Here is a 16,126-nt window from a genome sequence, read left to right as displayed (position 1 = left end):
CTTTTTAAAAAAAAAAAAAACAACTTCCTCTTTAGGTTTAGGAATAACAATGTCGCTTTTTAGTAATCATCCCAATGTGGCAAGAGAAGTTCATGTATGGGTTAATCTGACCATAAACCCTGCAAGTACGCCTTCACATTTAGGAAATTTGTTAACCTGGATATGTTCAATAACAAGAGAATCCACATCCGAATCCTTCCACATTACTCCTGCATTTTTATGCATATGTAGCAAGAACTATGTATTCTTTATGGGCCAACAACCTGGTGTCACACTTGCCAACTCCACCATTACATCAGTGGAAGTGAAACACACTGTTTCATCAATGTGGTATCTTTCAAATACTTGGTAACTTTTTGGATATACATGCCCTTGACTGTTTGGGAGGTTTCACAGGTGTTCTCAGAGATCTAAACCCCTTGACTTGCTTGATTTTGTAGGGTTCTGTGAATCAAGAGACTACTTTAAGGATGCTAGGTGGCTCAGTAGATTGAGAGTCAGGCCTAGAGATGGGAGGTCCCGAGTTCAAATCGAACCTCAGACACTTCCTAGCTGTGTGACCCTGGGCAAGTCAGCCCCCAAGGACTGGAACTCAATTAAAAAAAAATGTTAGAAATTCTTTTTACATGTAATTGGAGAAAAAAATAAATATAAAAATTATCTTAAAAGAAGCTATTATGACAATACAGATAAATAAGAACAAGGACTAGGACAGTAGAAATGGAAGGATCAGACACAAGAGACTGGAGGTAGAAGTGGCAGAATTTGCTAATAATAATAGTAACTGTTCACATTTATATTGCTCTTCAAAGTTAGTAAAGTATGATATACTGCCTTATTTGAGCAGTCTAACATCTGAGTTAGGTGCCATCAGCATCCCCATTTTACAGATAAAAAACCTAAAGTTCAAAGGATGATGACAGTAAAGATATTGCTGGCAAAGATCAGAGTCATAATAATAAGTGGCTACTATGCTGTACAGAAGTACAGGTGCTATTACTGCTCTCATTTTTCAGATATGGCTGAAGCTGAAAAGTGACTTGCCATGGGCTATACAGCTAGGAGTGTGAATCAGGAATCAAGCCCAGGTCTTCCAGACTTCAGGTATAAAACTAGATGTAGGAAGAAGTAAAATAACAGATTTTGAGCCTCAGTGACTAAGAGAATAGTAGTTTCATGTCATTAACATAAAGAAAAAGGAAGAGCAAATCTGAAGGGTAAATATCAGTCTTCTAACATCTTAATCTCTTACTCTATCCTGTAAATTCTGCATCCTATTGACCCTGGTCTCTTGACTGTTCCTCAAACAAACCTTCTGTATCCAAATACCAGTGTTTTCCCAGGCTGTCCCCCACACCTGGAATGCTCTCCCTCCTGGCTTCCTTCAAGTGTCAGATAAAATCCCACATTCTCCAAGAAGCCCTTCTTTATTCCCTTGCTAGTGTCTATTGATTACTTCCAATTTATCCATTTGTCCACAGTTGTTTCCCCAATTAAACTGTGAGCTCCTGGAGAACACATCCTGCTTCTTTTTTGCCTTTCTTTGTATCCTTAGTGCTTACTATCTGGTTCATAAGGGACTCTTTACTAAGGGTTAGTTGACTCAATAAATGCACATGGCCTTGCCTTGACTGTTCAATCATGCCAACTGTCCGCATCAGTCATCCTTTGTCTTGGACATATGACCTGCTTGTGCTATCAGACTTTCCCCTAATAATAGCTTTTAGTGCCTGGTACGTAGTACATGCTGAATATTGACAAGTTCAAGAGAGTAATATCAAAGTATCATTTTCAGCTATTGAAGTCAGAATCCTAAATCAACATATACAAGTTGTAGGTAAACACTTGCAAAAATAAGACTAGACATTATTAACAATGAGAAGTTAGTAAAAAACATTTTTAATTCCTTAAAGTAATTTTTAGCCTTTAAAAGGAAGTTTGAACATATACAGAAAGCACTAGACTGGACTTTGTATATACTATTGAACCACAGTGAAGTTAAGTTTAAGCAGAGTAGCCTTCAGACATTATGTAGTTAATTCTCCTAGTCCTATCTGTTAAGTGGTACTCAAGCCCAGGACCATGGAAAGACCCTATCTGGCATGCTCAGAACTAATAAATGTCTTCCAATCAATTTGTAACTTAAAAGTTAAGGTTAGGCCTTAAGGCTGCACATCCAGCCTACCTCCACACCACTCAAGAACACAAGAACTCTTCAATTTCCCCTCAGCTTCACTCAATCTCACACAATTAGCATTTGCTAGCTTTTCTTCTAAATTCATCTCCTTTTCAGGATCAGGAGGGGGCCAATAAGAATGCTCCTTTGTAGCCATTTGGATTTTAGCAATAAACAGGGACCATATGCTTCAGAAGTTCTCCAAATCTACTACACTTGATTTATTTTAGAAGAGCCTATGGTTCTAATAATACAAGCTCTACTGATTGCCAGAAAAAAATTTTAGCCTCATTATCATGCTTATCTTCTCTAGATCTGTTTCCTCCTCTATGAAATGGATTAAATTAGATCACCTCTAAATTCTCTAACTTGATTCTAGCCTTGAACTGAAGTCTTAGCTAATGGTGATTTCAGATACATATTAAGGAAGAGAGATGGTAGCAGAAGAATTAATGGGGCAAATCATCTGGTAGAGGGAAAAGAATCCTAGCCAGGGAGTATACCTAGCTGTGCCCTTAAAAAAATTTTTTTTTTTTCATTTTCCTGATCTGTAAAACTAGATGATTAGGTTGGATTATCTCTCCATTTCCCTTTAGACCTTACTCTGGGATCCTTCTTATGTTATTGACTAAAGGCCACATTTACTTTGAACAATTAAATTCTGTTATTTTAAAATTTTTCTTTAGAAACAATTACCTGGGAAAACGAATGCAATAATTGGCCTCTGTATACTTCAGTTCCCAAATAAGAATATTTGCACTTAAAACAATCAAAACACAAGAGAAAAACTGGGAGAAAGTTTCCCCAAATCAAATAAAGCAGAAGAAAAATATCTAAATATAAATAAGGAAAAAGAAAAAAATAATCTGGGGAAGACTTATTGAATGATCAGATTTATGATCCACTAGAAAATAAAATGAAAATGAAACAAACCAGCTAACTAAATGGAAGTTACCATTAACATCTTTGACTAAAATGAGATTTTCTGGGCATACCATAAACTTACTCCCTTCAGGAAATGTTTAATTGGTGAGTTCAAAAAATAAGACAATAAATATGCATAATGAGAAACATTAATTAGAGGCAATAATTAACAGAACATAGAAACCTAAAAAAAAATGGAAAAGTTTTTCACTCTAGATAGTCCTTATGTAGAACACGTTCCTTTTAGGGGCTCTAACTCTTAATTAAACCCAAAAGGAAAACCCTCATGGTGACAACATTCCGAGAGATTACATGTATCATCTCTGGCTAACTGATAAGAGGAAAATGGGGAGAGGCAATTTTTTAGCATCTCCATTTTCTGTTAGCTTTTTTATAAACACCTTGACTTATATAGAGTCAACATTTAAATTTTCAATAAACTATATTAATTCAGCAGTATTTAAGAGGTTTTGGATTTGCTATATACTACTGAATTAGAAAGGACAAATTTTGCATTAAGGTAGGAAAAGATCATAGAACATTGCTGAATTACATTGCTCTTTAATAAGGGGAAAACCAAAATGCTATACATAATCAATCTGGAAGTAAAATGAACACTTCCAATTCTAGGATTTTATGCATTTTGTTGTTCTACAGTCCTGTCCAACCCTTCATGACTCACTTGGGGTTTTCTCAGTAAAGGTACTGGAGTGGTTTGCAATTTCCTACACCAGCTCATTTTTCAGATGAGGAAGCTGAAGCAAACAGGGTTAAGTGACTTACCTAAGATCACACAGCAAATAATGTCTAAGCCAAGATGTGAGCCCACGAAGATGAGTCTTCTTGACTTCAGATCTGGAACTTTACCTACTTGTACTACATTGTGCTAAAAACAAGTCTTTCTTGTTTTAAGGAATTTGGGAATTATTTCATCTGACTTTTTTAAACAAATGGAACACAAACAATAAAATTCTTTTCCAATTGAAAGCTCATCATTTCTAATTTATTCCCTCTCTTAGCAAAGTCAGAAGCACCAAACTACCAATATTCCTGACTCTTACAATTGCTCCATTATTAAACTTTTAATGTTTGAATAGTTTGCTCAAATGTACCTGCATTTCTTGCTTCAGAACTTCATGCAGAAGACAAGTAAAAACAGAAAAAAGAACCTATATTTTAGTAGATTGAACTACAGTATCCAAGCAAAGAACATTTTAAATTTCAGCAAGTTTATAGCAAAATCTGAGTTCTTTTTACATATTAGGAAAACCTCATAAAAGGAATAGTTAATACTTCTCTCTTAAGATATGAGTAAACAAAAAAGGAACAAAAACAAATATCTGTTCTATGGGGGAAAAGTCACTTTTTGCCAAAAGCAAAATAACGCGCTAGTGGATTTTTAAAAGTTACATTGCATAATTTTATTGGTCTCATAGAACTTGAAGTCAATTTTCATCAATATGTAAATTTTCAAGAACTTAACTTTTGTAATTTCCAATTCCCAATTCAATACTGAATAATCATTTCCCCCTTCCTCAGCAAAAATGTAGTTTTTAAGTTGAGGGGCAGAGAAGAGGCTTGCACCAAAAGAGAGTAATCCAAATAAAAAATGTTTCTATCTAATGGTTTTAAAAGTTGTTTTCCTCTTTATTATAGATAAAAATAAAAATGTTGACTTAAATCTGGCTACTACTCCAGTGGTTCAAAAGAAGTGGTCAGAGCTCAGGTTTGTATTAAGTTTGCCAACGTCTATCAGATCAGAAGGGAGTCTTATCTGATATAATATAAAGAAAGAAGGAATTTTCTGTTTTATATTTGAAATCCATATGGGGAACATTAACTTTAAGGCATTTTCTTTAATCCATTTTAATATATACTACTGATGAAAGAAAAAAATTAATTTTAAGGTTAAGACAGTTCAGTATTAAAATACATAAATTTTATACAAAATATAGCCATTTCTGAAAGGAACTCAAAGCATTTAACATTAACATCTTAAAGATAAAGGCTTGTAAAAGCTGCAATGGAATTTTTTCTTTTATTTTTTCAACATTTTACTAACTGATAAACACACATAGAAAAAGATCTGTGAGTTATCCAAAGTTAGGTTCAGGAAAAAAAAGATAATTAGTTGGCTCAGTGGATAGAGAGCCAGATCTGAAGTCAAGAGAACTCGGGTTCAAATATAACCTTAAATACTTTCTAGCTGTGTGATCTTGGACAAGTCACCCCAATTGACTGACTCTTACTGCTCTTCTGCCATTGAACTAATACATAGTACTGATATCAAGACAGAAAGTAAAATTTTTTTGGAAAAAATTAACAAAAGAATGATGGGGGAAAAATAAATGCTGGTCTTAAGATTCCTTATCAAAAAAGCTATATATATCCTTAAGATCATGGGAAAGAAGGGGCTAGGGGAATGGGTATCAGATTCCTAATCAAAAAAGCTTATACATTTTCACTCATAAAAAGAAAAATTATTTTATTAGCAATTTCTTATCAACTGATGCCAATTTTTACAGAGGTGTTTAAAAAAACAAATGAACCCATCTTCTTTTACTTGTCTAAATAAGATCAAATTTAAAGTGCAGGTCCAAATGTTAGCCTCATACACAGCCTGTCAGATCATTCACTTTATTCACTGTTCACAAATTTGAAAATTTGGCCCCAAAACATTTGTTAAATAGACTGTCTCATTAGAACGAAAGAAAAAGCATTTATTAAGCACTTGCAATGTGCCAAGGACTGTGCTAGGTAAGCGCTGTGGATACTAAAAAAAAAAAAAAAAAGAGTCCTTGCTCCCAAGGAGTTCACTCTCTGTTTGGGAGAGATTACACAGAAATAGAAACCACAATTTAAATTTGTTTAGGATGTCACATACAAATCTAAGTAGTACAGTCATTAACCAAGTTTTTAATTAACTAAAGTAAAGCCAACAAGATTTTCAAAACTCTAAAAATGTTTGTATGGGAATATGTAATATACCATTAATTAAACTACCTTTCAGTTTTTGTTATTAAAGATATTGCATAGTTCAAATATAAAGTTAAGATTAAAACCCATTACTGTTCAAAGAAATCCATAATTGTTTCAAAAACCGAGTTTCAAATTCTAACAAAAATAACTGATTTAAATCATTGCTGCTTCCAATATTTAGATGGATTCAGGACTCAGGAAAGTAAACAAAGATGAAAGTAGGGCTTCTTTTCTGCTATTAAACCCTTTCAGATGATCAAAGCTACTGCTTTCTCCAAAATCAACCTTTTCCTTTTCAAACCAGCAGGACTGTTTATAGTTTGATCCCTACAGTCTACACATGTAAACACACCTGTATTCTTATTTTAAGTGAATTAGTCATTGGACTTACCACTTGGTTCCCAACATGTTACTAATATGCCATCCCTGAGGATGCAGCTTTCATACAAAGCAGATGTTTATGTTTCAAAGATTTTCAAAATCTAATTTTATGTTCAATTAACTTTTTTGGAAAATACTCTGAACCAAGGGCCAGTAGCACAATGGATAACACGTCTGACTACGGATCAGAAGATTCTAGGAAAATACTCTGACTTTGAAGTATCCAAAAGTCTATATAAGAAGTCTACTTTATCCTGGGAAAGGTAATATTGTGAGGCTTCTCTAACAATAAGTCTCCAACATTGGAAGGCAAGAGAGGCCTGAGTATGTCAGACCTGAGTAAGACTCTCTATGACATAACTCACTGGGGGGTCAGTCATCCAGCCTTTTCATGTGAGAAAGAAGCACTGTCTACCTCCTAAAACACATTCTACTCCAAGCAGCTCTAATTGGAAAGGTTTTCTTCATAACAGACCTAAATCTGCCACTTTGCAAATGCGCATTTCTCTCCCCCCCCCAAAACCCAGGACAGATTTACTCCCTCTTCCAAATGACAGGCTTTTAAAGATTCAGGAGTACTACTCTCTCTACTGATAAATCAGCATGTAATGCTTAGTGATCTATCTAATTGTTTCATTTTATAGAGGAAGAAAATGAAGCCCTAGAGTGGAAGCAATATGCCCCAGGTTCCAAGAGAAGCAACAGAGTCCAGTACAAAGACCTAGGCTGGAGACTAGGTGATCAAGCTCTTGTCCCAACTCTACTACTAAACTCATAGGGAGGTTCAGCAAGGCATTTCCCTTTCCTGAATCTAAACTTCCTCATTTGGAGAATCAGAAGGCTGAATAGCCTTTTAATATCCCTCCTGGCTGAAACATTCCATTATTCTCATCATACAATTAATGTACTTACAACATAGCTGTACTGAATAACATTAACAGGGGGGAAAATTCTGGGGAATTCTATATATAGCAGTGAGCATAAGGTAGCCTGCACATGATTTAAAAAGAAAAAGGTCAACTCTCTTAGGGTTCAAATGAAGATGGTCAGAAAAAATTGAGCCGTTTCAATTTTTAAAACTGTACCTTTCATTAAAATGTCCCAGGCAGGGAATATCAAGGACAAAAATTTAGAGAAAAGTAGCAATCTAAACCAACATCAACTACTTTCATTTGCTTGCAGATTTTAAACTGTAAATAGGCTACCTAGTCAGCACAAGTCAATATATAAAAAATTTTATTTTATACCATTGTTAAGTTCAAGAAAGTAGGACTAGAGAGTAGGTTAGGGAATTGTATGACTATAATGAGGCTTGGTTTTTCTCTTCCTTAATTATCACTATTATTATATTTTACTATATTATTATAAAATAATATATATTGTTTTACTTATGCCCTATTTTTCTTTGGAAACTCAGGTGCAAGTTCCCTCAAGTCATTGTCAGTCATCAGTCTTGTCTGTCACTTCATGACCCTATTTGGATTTGGGGGGGGGGGGTTCTGGATCTCTGGATCCTGGAGTGGTTTGCCATTTCCTTCCCCAGCTCATTTTGCAGATGAAGAACTGAGGCAAAGAAGATGAAGTGCCTACTTTGGGTCACACAGCTAGGAAGTGTCTTTTTGAACTCAGGAAGATGAGTAGTCTTCCTGGCACTGTCTCTACTTTGCCACCCAACAATGCAGACTTCATATTGTGTATTTTACTTATGAGTCCTTATATAGAGTCACTACCACGGAAGAAATCTATAGAGTATTCCAGTTGTGATCTTCAACACCAAATGGAGGAAGTACCCACATCCCCAAGAGCACAAATCTGAAGAAGTTCTAATCCCAACTCCCTCATATCCATGTAGGCACAGTTTACCAAGATGTTGCATTGATATTAACTATGAAAATTATGCATTATAATGTTTTACTTAAAAGCAGTACTGGGTGTACACCTACAGGATTTCATTATTACCTGCTGGGTGGAACTGGGTAAATCATTTAGCTTCCTTCCTTTTCCTTAGTTACAAAATTAGAGATTGACCAGATCAGTTCTTAGTGTTCTTGTCTGCTCTCTTTGTGAGTATACTATTCTAGTGCTTGCTTCAGTAGCATATATACTAAAAAATTCGTCTATCCTAAATTTAGGCTTCAATATGCTCAAAGAGTACAAAGGTCAAATATGAAAGGGCCCACTCATCAGCCCAAACATGACACCCTTTTAACTCTGCCTAACATACATAGAGAATCTAGATGGAGGTTCTTAAATTTTTGTGCCATAGGACTCTTTTAGCAGTCTTCTATGGAGCCTTTAGACTCCTCAGAATGTTTCAAAATGCATAAAACATAATTCCTGAGATTATAAGTGAAAACAATTATACTAGAGTACAGTTATTAAAATAGTTTTTAAAATAAGTTCTTCCAAGTTAAGAACTTAGAATTCTAGAGCTAAAAACAAACTGTGTAAGTCATGAAATTCCAAATTTGACTGTGGGGTTATTTTTAAATCACCGGGCAAATGAAGTAAAGGCAAGTCAACTGAAGGGATAGGTGTCCTCCTACCTGTCTCTGTGGCAGTCACCTTTGCTGGTGCTTTTTTTTTTTGCTTTTCATTCAGGTCATATTCACTAACCATGAGTGTTTCTCAAGGTTCTGCAGTGGGCCCTCTCCATTATTTACTCAGAGGTTTTAAAGTTGAGATCATGGAGGAACTTGAGTTTTTAAAAAATATTTTGATAACTACATTTCAATAATCAGTTTTCTTTTAAATCTATGTATTTTATTTTATGCATTGAAAAATGTTCTTCTAAGAAGGAGTCCAAATGTTTCACCAGATTGCCAAAGAGAAGAATTCTTGGTTTATACTATTCTTACTTGATATCATCAATTCCCATCAATTCTCTATGAACATGATTCCCAGATCAACTGCCTTTTGGACATCTTCAAATGAGATAGCCTGTAGTCATCAAACTCACTATCTCCAAAACAGAATTCCTTATCTTTCTCTCAAACCTTCATCTCATCTCAACTTTCCTCTTACTTGCAAAAGGGCAGCAAAGATGGCACATTAGAATACTGTGTTTGGAATTAGGAAGTCTCATCTCCCCAAGTTCAAAATTGGCCTCAGATACTTACTTAGTTGTATGATCCTGGGCAAGGCATTTAACCCTATATGCCTATTTCCACATTTGTAAAATGAGCTGGAGAAGGAAAAGGCAAACTACTCCAATATCTCTGCCAAGAAAACTCCAACTGAGGTCACAATACTACTGAAAATGACCTAACAACAAAAGGACTGTCACCTTCCCAGGCACACAAATCCAAAGTTATCCTCAATTCCTTACTCACAAACAAATCTGTTGTCAAATCTTGTCATTTCTCCCTTTATAACACTTTTAAATCCACTTTCCCTTCTCTTCGCTCAACAACCATCATAGCACAGGCTCTGATCACCTCTTCCCATGACTTCCCAAGAGCCATCTAGTTGGTCTCTGGGCCTTAAGTCTCTCTCTCCACACTTCAAACTGCCTTCTACTCAGCTGCCAAAGTAACTTTCCTAAAGTGCAGTGCAGGTCTCTCTCCATGTCCCCTTGCTAGTTCATAAAACCTGATTAGCTCCTATAACCCTTAGTATGAAATATAAACTCCCTGGTCTGGCATTCAAAGTCTAACAATCTGGCTCTTCCTCCTTTACCAATCTTATCAATTCACCCCTCTAAACAGTCTCTAGGATACAGTTACCCTGGCCCCACTTGCTATTCCTCCCCCTAGATGGCCCTAACTCTCACATCCAAATTTCCCAGACTTCCTTAATACTCAGCTCAAAATCCTGCTTTCTGTTTTCCCAATCACACCAGCTACTGATGCCTCCCTAGTGAGATTGTCTTCCATTTACACTGTCTATGCCTTCCTTGTACAAAGTTATTTAAATGAAAAAGTGAGCTTTTTGAGAGCAGAGCTGAATCTTCTTCTGTATCCTCAGGCTCAACATAGGGTCTAGAACAGAGTAAGGCCTCAATGAAAGCTTGTTGACTGACAACTCACTTATGGGAAGGGGGAAGACTGTCACCTAGAAGATATTGGTTACCATCCTCCAAGCCTGACCTGGCTCATCTCCAATAGTCCTTGCTAAAAATAGCTGGGGAGGCTTGACTGGGGTTAGGAATGAGCTGAGGCCCCAGATATACCACAGTTAAGGAGTTGGCCTCTTTCTAAAGTGTACTACACAAATAAGGCTTATAACATCTAACTATAATTACTATATTTCTTAGCTAGGGCATTGCCTCACACACAGTGAGTACTTAATAAAAGCTCAATACCTTGTCTCCTATTTTACCATAAAGGCGGAGAAAAGAAAGTGCTGCTTAATGAAACACATGAAAGACAAATACCTTTGTTTGGCATTTAAGGCCTTTTACCATTACCTGGTTCCAGCTACTTTTTTAAACTTACTACATATTCCTCCCCTTCACACACTCGATCCTGCCAAACTGACCAACGAGCTGTTTTGTAAATAAGACCTTCTTCCTTTAATCTTGAAACATTTACCTAGGCTGGTCCCCTTGCTGGGAATGCTCTCCCTCCACCTCTTAGAATCTCTTACTCCCACCAAAATGCAGCTCAAGTGTTCCTGCACTGAATTCTTCCCTAATGCTTCTGCCAGTCCCATCAATAAATTATTGCATATTTACTTTGTATTTATCTTCTATGTTGTTTCCCCAAGAGAATGCAAGTTACTAGGGGCCCAGATAGTTTTGGTTTTGGCTTCCTAAACCCAATAACTAACAAAGAATTCCGATATTTTGCGTTTTGGACCTGATCTATGGTTTCTTATAGGAAATTCATTGTAAGAAAATTCCCTCTACCTCTGACTTGAATCCAGGTCTCCTGGTTTCCAAGATGGGCTCTCTCTATTCATACAATATATGACACAGCAGGTACACAATTAATGTGCTTGTTGATTGAAGAAAATATAGGAAATAAAGATTCTTCAAACTTATGCCACAAGAACAAAGTATGTGCTTTAAAATATATTTAGGTACTACAGGATTTTAGAGATACATGGCACCCTTAGTGATGGTTTGTTTCAAATCCCTCATTTTACATGTAAGAAAACCAACAAATTTTCCAAATGTTCAAAGAAAGCTTAGGAAGGAAACCCTTAAGTTTTTCCATAATTGCTCAAAGTATGGCATGAAAGTACCAAAGAGGAAAACTACTAAAAGCAGAGAAAAGAGAGAAGAGTTAGAGAATATTAAGATCATATTATACAAAAAGAATAGTCTTTTAAAAGGAAAGTTGTAGTGAGAGGAAACCGCACAGGACTGAAAATTAGAAAATCAGAGTTCTAGTTCTGTTTCTGCTAGCTATGTGACTGTGCAAGCCCCTAAAATACTCTAAGCCTCAATTTCCTCATTAGTAAAATGAGAATTGGAACTAAATGATCTCTTAAATTTCTTCCTACTCTAACATCCTATGTACAGTGTTGAATAGTAACTGGAATTATATGAAGTGAGAAACTGGAAAGTTATGAATTTTCAAATACTAGGAAAAAGTTATAGAGGGCACAAAATTTGAATGAGTATTAAGAAATGTACATATAGAAAATAAGTTAGGTCTCTGAGAGAAAATGTATGGGGGGAGGAGGGGAGACAGAAGAAACTACATAATTTCAGTATTCTCATACTGAATTTGTAGAGCAAAATTTCTTACATGATTTCAAGCCTCATCTCCCACAAAACTTATGGTTGTAATATTTTTAAATCTTTTGATTAACTTAAAAGTTGCTGACTGATAGACAAAGAGAGTTTGATTAATTCTTACAGCATCATGAAAGCAGAAAACACCAATTCCTAAATACCCTAAAGCAACTCATAACTAAAGCCTTTGGGAAAAACAGGGCTGGTATAACACTCCTTATTGTCTCACCAGCAGAAAACTCATATTTAATTTGCCTAGCCCTACAAACTCCAGAGGCTTACTATTACTTCTAAGGTCAAATATAAAAGCCACTGGCAACTAAAGCCCTTCCTACTTTTTTAGGCTTCTTACACTTTCCTCTTTTCCCTGTAATCTAAGAGGGGGGACATGAGTCTTCTTGCTGTTCCTCCCCCCTGACATGCCACCACCTCCTAACTAAGAGCTTTTTCACTAGTTGCCCCCATGCTAAAATGCTTTCCTTCCTTGCTCCCTGGCTTCTCAAGGTTTCCTCAAAAACTCAGCTCAACTACAGATGAAGAAATCAAAGCTATCAACAATCACATAAAAAGTATTTTAAATCACACTTGATAAAAGAAATGCAAATTAAAACAATTCTGAGGTACCATCTTACACCTACCAGATTGGCTAATATGACAGTAAAGGAAAATGATAAACGTTGGAGGAATGTGGCAAAATGGGGACTAATGCATTTCTGGTGGGTGAACTGATTCAAAAAATCCAGAGGACAATTTGAAACTATGCCCAAAGGGCTATAAAACTGTACATACCCTTTGATCCTGTAATACCACTACTAGATCTATATTCCAAAAGAGATCTAAAAAGGGGGAAAAGACCCACTTGGACAAAAATATTTATAGCAGCTCTTTTTGTGGTAACAAAGAATTGGAAATTATGGGGATGTCCACCAATTGAGGAATGAATAGCTAAACAAATTGTGGTATGTTAGTGATGGAATACTATGCTGTGTGAAATGATGAGCAAGATGATTCCTGAAAAAGCTGGAAAGACTTACATGAACTGATGCAAAGTGAAATAAGCAGGACCAGGAGAACACTATGCACAGAAAAAATCATATTGTGGAATGATCAACTGTGAAAGACTAATCTACTCTCAGCAATCCAGAATAGTTCTAAAGGGCATAGAAAATGCTATCCACCTCCTAGAGAATGAACTGTTGAAGTTGGTATACTATATTTCACTTTAGTTTATTTGTGTTTTTGTTTTGGAGTTCTGGCTTTATATGAGCTTTCTCTTCAGTGGTCAATGGAAGTTTTGCATGATAATACATGCATAACCCAGAATGAATTGTTTACCCTCTCTGAAAAGGGGGAAGGAATGAAGGGGAGACAATTTGGATTTTATAATTTCCTATAACGTATATGGGAATTGTTTTTGCATGTAATTGAGAAAATAAAATTAGCTCAAATCTCACTTTCTTTGGGAGGTCGTTCCTGGTCCCTCTTCCCCTACAGAAACCTCCTTCTGAGATTACCTTTCATTTACACTGCCTCCATCTCCTATATGTCATTTTTTGCATGTTTTCTGCCCCCATTAGAATGTAAGCCCTTTATGGGTTAGGGAATGTGGTATTTGCCTTTCTTTGTATCCTCAACATTAATCCCATTGGGATTAATTGTTTAACAAATGACTGAATTTAAGGCATAAATTCACAGATTGGGCAACATCCATGGCTTTGTGTTAATGAATGTCAAAAGCCAAATTTGAACTCAGTCTTTTGCTATTTCCAGAATACCACATTTCCTTGGAGATAGTATAAAATGACTAACATTAACAATTACACTGTCAATGAACAACAAAATCACATGCACAATTACAGTTAGAAACCACCATAAGCCAGTTACTACTATTGACTCTGCTGTGTGGGAGTCAGAGACCAAATCTAAGCTCAGAGCTCCAGGCAAAGGGCCCACAGAATAGCCACGGGAAAATTTTGTTGTTCCAATTTTAAGGCAGTTCCACTACATGACTTTAAATCTGTGCCTGCAGTTTCTGAATTAAAGTTTCTACAAATTATTATACTCCCCATAACCAACTTTAAGTTCCAGCCAAATTGAACTACTATCCCTCCAGTTGTAGCTGATGGCACACAGAGTTTGAAGAAGGCAGAGTCAGCATTCACTCATCTCTACTGGAGTTTCTTTTCATTCAAGTTTTAACTCACGAATAACCATCTCCAACATGATTTCCTCACAGTCCCAGGTATTAAGTGTGGTCCCTAATGCAATTTTCCTGGAACTCTTCATGACCAAACATTCTCATTCATCCACCTTCTCCCAATTTAAAGATAAGCTCCTTTGGGGGTCAGACTTTTTCTTGTTGTTGTTATTGGGGGATAAGGGAGTGAGAAATGTGTCTATTAATCAACCAACAAGCATTTCCTTTTAACACTCAACTAAAATTCCACCTCCTATAGGCCTTTACTAAGTTCCCTGGCTGCCCTCCCCAACCTGCTCTCTTCTAGCACCTTCTCTCTAATATTACTTACCATTTACACAATACATAAATTCTGCACCTACATAGTTATTTTTGTGTTTTTTTAACCTAATGGAATGTATGCTACTTGGAGACAGGCACAATATTTTTGTCCTCATCTCCCCCACTTCCCCTTCCCCCTAACACTTAGCACAGTGCCCTAAGTGCTTAATAGAGCTTAGCTAGGTGGGGTCCAGTGGCTGGTGTTGGTCTTGGAGTCCATAAGGCCTGAGTTTAAATCCAGCCTCAGTAGCTTACTGTATGACCCTGGGCAAGTCATTTTAACTCCTTTAACCTCTATTTCCTCATCTGTAAAATAAAGATAATAAGGATTGCACTTGACTCCCAGGGTTGTTGTGATGAGAAATCATATTTGTAAACACTTATAATAGCCACTATTACTGACAAGAACAATAAACACCTGTCAATTTGACTTATTAAGCTCCTCCTTGATACCAGGGACTAGGGAATACGAATACTAAAGTCACATCCTATTGAACCTTAGTATTTATACTGGGCGAATTCAATCGAATAGCTCTCGCCCCTATGACACCCCCCAAAGGGTGATTATTTCCCTGACCCCCGCAAGTAAAGAACGACCTGGCAGTTCAGAACCCAGGAAGATTATTAAAGTCGAGAAAACACAATCTAAATCCCTCCTCTGGCCCAGAATGGGGCGAGGCCTTGCCCAAGGTCACATAGCTCCCAGGCAACCTGGTCAGAATTCGAACCCAGGACCAGGGACACCCCCCCCCCCTCGCAATTCCGGCACAGACGCCCTGGGACTCTCACACAAAGCCGCCCAGCCCGGGATCCTGCTGAGCCAGAATAGCCCGAAGGCCCATAGGCGCCGGGCTGGGGGAGCCGGGACAGCCTAGAGTCCTAAGTGCCCACACCACTCTCGGGCCGCCCAGCTGCCAGGGCTTGGGCAGAGGCAAGGACTCACCGGGCAGCGGCGGCGGACCCAGGCGGGACAGGGGCATGGGTACACGTCTGGCCCCGAGGCAGCCCGAGCGAGAGGAGGAGGAGACGGTAGCGGAGGAAGAGGAGAAGGCGGTGGCAGCAACAGCGGCAGAGGCGACGGCGGGGGCACCGGCGGCAGCGGCGGCGGCGGCAGCGGCGGCGGCGACGGCGGTAATACGACCCGGATGTGCATCCCCTGATGCCGGAAGTGAAGCACCTTGCACCCACCCCTTCTTCCCCGGGATGCCCTCTCGCTGCGCATGCGTCTGTCCCAGGGCAAGGGAGAGGCGCCGCCGACCTCGCACACCACCCCCACACCCCTCCCAGTTTGGCGCCGCGCGCGCCAGGCCCCCCCCCACCCCACCCCCACCTGCGTTGCCTGTCCCAGGCGAGGAACAAAGCTCCCTCCTTTTCCTTCTGTATCCCCACGCACGTGTGTGGGGGTGGATGGAAAAACAGACTGCCCTGTTTATTGGTCTTGTTTTTTAAACGACGCGCACCCAAG

The 16,126-nt window shown here is 37.9% G+C and overlaps 1 protein-coding gene across 2 annotated transcripts in view; it reads right to left on the bottom strand.

Moving 5' to 3' along the window:
• The window catches only part of EYA3 (EYA transcriptional coactivator and phosphatase 3), a 112,707-nt gene extending 97,074 nt beyond the window's left edge, over positions 1-15,633 (bottom strand). The window contains exon 1 of one of the 2 annotated variants that reach the window (XM_001372750.4): positions 15,605-15,633. The gene's annotated coding sequence lies outside the window, so the exon portion shown is untranslated. Of the gene's footprint in view, positions 1-3,883; positions 4,393-15,604 lie in introns of those variants that run through there. The other variant, XM_056795433.1, reaches the window with a different exon arrangement.
• Positions 15,634-16,126: the final 493 nt, after the last annotated feature.

The sequence above is a fragment of the Monodelphis domestica genome, chromosome 4, assembly GCF_027887165.1.
Source record: "Monodelphis domestica isolate mMonDom1 chromosome 4, mMonDom1.pri, whole genome shotgun sequence".
Classification (NCBI taxonomy): Eukaryota; Metazoa; Chordata; class Mammalia; order Didelphimorphia; family Didelphidae; genus Monodelphis; species Monodelphis domestica.
This window is presented reverse-complemented; position numbering and strand designations above follow the sequence as displayed.